A 5,719-nucleotide genomic window follows, 5' to 3' on the forward strand; every position below is an offset into this window, starting at 1 on the left:
GAGATATCAAAGGCAGAATCAAGGAGGCCAGCAGTTTAACAATCAATATAAATAGCCTCCTCAACAAACTCCTCAACAAACTCCCCAACAAGCTCCGAACAATGAGATGGCAGAGTTGCGTAATCTTTTGCAACAAACTTTGTCAATGCAGCAGAAGCAGACGACTCAAATTTCAGAGCTGATTGCCCATAATAAGATGTTAGATAACCAGGTGGCTCATATGGCACTTCAAAATCCATCAAAACAGGTCGGGGGTCTTCCTCCTCAAGGTAAACAGGTTCATGAGCAAGCCAATGTTATTCAGCCGAGGAGCGGTACCACATATACAAATCCCGACCTACAAAGCCTTGATAATGATGTGCACTACTACAAAACAAGCCTCTTGAGGCGCCTACCTTGAGGCGCTTTGCATAAAAACTGCCTATTTTGATTAATTTGGGCATAAATCAAGGCGCTCTCTAGTTGCGCCTGAAAGTGGTGATTAACCCCCATAACTTTGAGTAATTGTGAGATTAAGCCCCATAACTTACAAATGTAGCAATTAGGCCCCATAACTTTGACAAAAAGTGAAATTCAACTCTGCTTTTAATTTTAACATAAATATATCATTAAATCATTTTATATTTAGAATCATTGTACATTAAATAATTTTTAATATTTTAAAAGTATTTATATATTTTATTAATTAACATAATTGTTAGATAAAATATTTTTAAAAGTTTTACTATAATTGATATATACATATGAAATCTCTCTACAAATTATATAAATTTTATGTAGTTCATTTAAATATTATTTTTTTTCCCAAAATGTATAATAAAATACAATTTATAAATGTATAAAAAAAATTATTGTATTGATAAATTGTATAAAAGGATGAAATTGATTTTTTTGTTGCAATTTTGGTTGGAAATTAAAAAATTGGATTCGATTTCACTTTCACTCAAAGTTATGGGGCCTAATTGCTACATTTATAAGTTATGGGGCTTAATCTCACAATTGATGAAAGTTATAGGGGTTAATCACCACTTTCGCGGTATAATAGCGCTCCACAAAACTTCTGAAAGTTGAAATAAACCCGCCGACCGAAAATATTTTCAGCGCCACTCCCTTTAATTTGGAAAACCCTTAAAAGATTATGAAAATTAAACACTTCCATCACCTTCATCTTCCAAGTATCCTGACTTTACCGATAGCTGTCAGTTAAAACATTGGCAATATTGGAATTCTTTTCACAATTAAAGGTATGGTTTTGACTGGGTTTCTCTTTTTTCTTCATTAAATTTTAATTAAATTGATTCTCTTGTTTTTCCTATTAAGAATCGTAGTTTATCGTTGTATTTTGTTGATTTTCACCCAAATTTTATCATTTCTCTTTGTTTCAGTATGAATTCATTATTGATCTAGAAGAACATCAACACTTTGAGAATGGTACATCTCATAACTTTAGTTATTGTTATTTTTGTTCAATATTTAAACCAAATCTGATATATTGTTACTTGTTTTGAGATTATTTTAGCCACTACTTTGAATTTGTTGTTTTAGTTAGGTTTTTTACCATTCTAATTGTTTTATTGATTGTTTTATTGATTTCAGTTATGAGGGATGTGGTCGTCTAGTTTGGGTACAACGGATGCAATTATGGAAAATGGCGTGTAGTTTTGTTGGTTTGTTCTGATAATTTTACGACGGCTTGACGCACGGAGTGTTCAATGTGACAAACACTCAATTTCATATACATGTAATTGCTGCTATACTAGGTTTTCATCGAAGCATTGCTACCTTCAAGCATAATTAAATTGATTATGTTAGACACAAATAAATTAGATTGCTTATGTTAATTAGACACAAAAAAATTAGATTGCTATAAATGCCAACACATATAATCTTACTGCAGATTATGATGATTCAAGTTTTCAACTTGTAGATTGTGATGATGAATCATTACCATCAGGTATGCTTGATATGTGGCAAGTCTTAGCAAGTTGAGATTTAGTTGGTTCAGTATTTCATTATTTTGGTTGGTTTAATGTTCCATGTTTAATTAGTAATTAGTATACAACAAAACCATAAAATTTAACATGTTTTACTTCTATATGTTTTTTTTTTCTTCCTGGTTCATGTATAACTTGGTGTAACTTTATATGTAGTAGAGTGAGATGGAGATAGTAAAGGAAGAGATTCATATGATTTCTGCTATTACACCAGTGACAGGTATTTCTCCTCTTCTACTTAATTGGCTTGCACTATATTGTTAACTTCTTAGATTTTGTTGTTTTTAGCCTATTTTTTATGTACTAATTTATGAATTTTCTATCCTAATTCTCTTAACTTGTTAATGCAGATTAAAGTTCGCAGGACTGCAACGAAATTGACACTCTAAGGGACGAAATGAGACACAAGTTATTTAACCATCCTTTATGTTAAGAGTTATCTTTGAGCGGTTCGACAAGTAGTACTTAAGCTATTGTTTCTTGTATTGGTGTTTTGGTCGCACATTCCCCTTTTTGTCTAATGTGTAGGTTGGAATTTGTATATGTCATTACTGGTTTTTATATTAAGTATATTTAATTTCTCAAAATTGTGATAATGTGGATGCCCATTTCGTATTTCTACAATATGAAAGCTGTTTAATTTAAAAATTTTGTAATTTCAAATGCACTCCGTGAAGAAGCTTGAAGCATATACTCCGTAAAAGATAGCCAAGGACAATAACGAAGGCATTCTATAAAAAATGAACTAGCAAGTAACGACGCTAACAAGCGCCACTGGATTGCTATATTTAGCGCGTCAACATTAGCGGCGCTTTTATTTTACTTTTACCGACGCACTCAGAAAGCGTCGCTAAAAGTGCTAGCGGCACAGGCAAAGCCGGCGCTTTTCATAACGTCGGTAAAACCCTCTGCGGCGCTATTTAGCGTTGCCAAATGTCTAAAAAAAGCGTCGGTAAAACCTTTTTTCGTAGTAGTGGTGTCCGCTGCTGATGATGAGGTACCTTTCATGCATCCCAAGGGATTCGGTAATTTGGAGCTTAGTGATGATGAGAAAGAACCTGACGAAGTTGAAACACGAGCTGACGATAAAAGCAAAAAGAACCAGTGTGCTCGATCGAGTCCCATCAAGGCTCGATTGAGGCACCTCCTTGACAGACGACGGTGTTTCAAAACTAGATTCTAAGGTCAAGCAAGCCGAGCCCATTACTATTGCACTACCTTTTCCTCATCGGTAACAAAAATCCAAGCTGGATAAGCAGTTCGGTAAGTTTATAGAGGTCGTGAAGAATCTACAAGTAAGTGTTCCCTTCACTGAATTAATTACTCAAGTGCCGGCTTATGCAAAGTTCATGAAGGAGATTTTGACAAGGAAGAGATCCTTTGATGCGGTGGAAACTATTGCCTACACTCATAAGTGCAGTGCCATATTGCCAATCAATTCACCACCTAAATTAAAGGACCCAGGAAGTTTTTCTATCCCTTGTCATATTGGTCATCCTGATATTAGTAAAGCTCTTTATGATTTAGGAGCTAGCGTCAGCGTTATGCTTTATTCTATTTGTAAGAAATTAAATACGGGTCAGTTGACAGTTACTAATATGACACTGCAGATGGCCGATAGATCTGTTAAACACCCAAGTGGGGGTGTTGGAGGATGTTCCCGTTAGCATTGGGAAATTTTTCATCCCCGTTGATTTCGTTGTCTTGGACATGGCTGAAGACAACCAAATCCCAATCATTTTGGGCAGACCGTTCCTACACACTACGGGGGCGGTTATAGATGTTAGGCAAGGGAGATTGACTCTAGCTGTGGGCGATGATACAATTGTCTTTAACTTGGAAAAAGCATTAAAACACCCCATGATAGAAGAAACTTGTCATAGTATAGATGTTGTTGATTTAACTATTGATGAGTGTATTCCTATGTGTTTGGACAGGGATCCTCTGGAGATTGCCCTGGTTTCGGATTCAGCTGATCAGACGGGTTCATGGAGTCCATAAGTTCATCAGATTGAGAGGCTTCTAACTGGAGAGGAATGCCCCCATCAAAAGGTATACAGTTTGGGTACCACACCTAAGGTAACTGAGGTAAAGAAACCTGAACTAAAGCCCCTTCCCTCTCATCTTAAGTATGAATTTCTTGATGACTGTGGAATGAACCCCGTGATTGTCAATGCTAGCCTAACTGAAGATCAACTATCTGCTTTGTTGACTGTTTTGAGAACTCATAAAAAGGCCATTGGGTATAGCATTGATGATCTAAAGGGTATTAGTCCTGATTTTTGTATACACCGTATTCACTTGGAAGAAGGCCACAAGCCTAGTGCACAGGGTCAGAGACGACTAAATCCTCCAATGCAGGAGGTGGTAAGAAAAGAGGTACAGAAACTACTTGATGCTGGCGTTATTTTCTCTATATCTGATTCTAAATGGGTTAGTCCTGTCTAAGTTGTACCTAAGAAGGGAGGTACTACAGTAGTAAAGAATGATAAGAATGAGTTGATTGCTACTAGACTTGTTACAGGGTGGAGGATGTGCATTGACTATAGGAAGTTGAACACTACTACCGAGAAAGACCACTTCCCACTTCCTTACATTGACCAAATGTTAGAGAGATTAGCCTGTCATAGTTATTTCTGTTACCTAGAGGGCTACTCCGGTTTCTTTCAGATACCCATTCATCCTGACGATCAGGAAAAGACCACTTTCACATGTCCATATGGTGTATTTGCTTATAGGAGGATACCCTTTAGTTTATGTAACGCTCCCCGCTACTTTTCAAATTGTATGATGGCCATATTTTCTGATTACATAGAGTCTATCATGGAAGTCTTTATGGATGATTTCAGTGTGTATGGTACTGATTTTGATGTTTGCTTGAGAAACTTGACTAAAGTTTTGCAGCGCTGTGAGGAGAGCAACCTTGTTCTCAACTGGGAGAAGTGCCACTTCATGGTTACTGAAGGGGTGGTACTTGGTCACCCGGTTAATGTTAAAAGTGTGCGTAGTTTTCTTGGTCATGCAGGGTTCTATCGCCGCTTTATTAAGGATTTCTCTAAAATTGCTCAACCTCTAACTCGGCTACTTCATAAAGATACACCTTTTGTGTTTACTGACGAGTGTGTTAAGTCCTTTGACAGGATTAAACAAGCTCTCATCTCAGCTCCTATAATCCGATCTTCGAATTGGAGCCTTCCTTTTTAGATTATGTGCGACGCCAGTGACTATGCAGTTGGAGCTGTTTTGGGGAAGCAAAAAGATAAGGTGTTACATGCCATTTACTATGCAAGTAAGACTCTTGATGATGCACAGATCAACTATGCTACTACGGAGAAGGAGCTTCTTGCAGTTGTCTATTCTTTAGACAAATTTAGAGCTTATCTTGTTGGTTCTAAAGTTATTGTTCACACTGACCATGCAGCTTTAAAATATCTTTTAACCAAACAAGAGGCTAAGCCATGACTTATTAGATGGATTTTGTTGTTACAAGAATTTGATTTAAAAATTCGTGAGAAGTCTGGTGCTGAGAATATTGTTTCAGATCATTTGTCTAGGATGAGATTTGCAGGAAGGGAGATTTTGCCCATTGATGACTCTTTTCCAGATGACCAACTTCTAGCTGTAGCTGCAAATACTCCATGGTTTGCAGATTATGCCAATTATTTGGTAGGAGGTATGCTTCCTCTTGATTTATCCTATCAGTAGAAGAGGAAATTTTTGCATGA

General features: G+C 36.6%; 1 long non-coding RNA gene across 2 annotated transcripts; it reads left to right on the forward strand.

The window, feature by feature from the left end:
• The first annotated feature begins 1,035 nt into the window (after positions 1-1,035).
• Positions 1,036-2,581, forward strand: LOC141658888 (uncharacterized). Of its 2 annotated transcripts, none has more exons than XR_012549504.1 (5): positions 1,036-1,244; positions 1,386-1,431; positions 1,898-1,954; positions 2,151-2,214; positions 2,345-2,581. It is a non-coding gene; the product is annotated as an uncharacterized LOC141658888 (long non-coding RNA). The 2 variants fall into 2 exon arrangements; XR_012549505.1 differs by having other exon boundaries at positions 2,154-2,214.
• The last annotated feature ends 3,138 nt before the right edge of the window (positions 2,582-5,719 follow it).

The sequence above is a fragment of the Silene latifolia genome, chromosome 6 (assembly GCF_048544455.1).
Source record: "Silene latifolia isolate original U9 population chromosome 6, ASM4854445v1, whole genome shotgun sequence".
NCBI classification, from domain to species: domain Eukaryota; kingdom Viridiplantae; phylum Streptophyta; class Magnoliopsida; order Caryophyllales; family Caryophyllaceae; genus Silene; species Silene latifolia.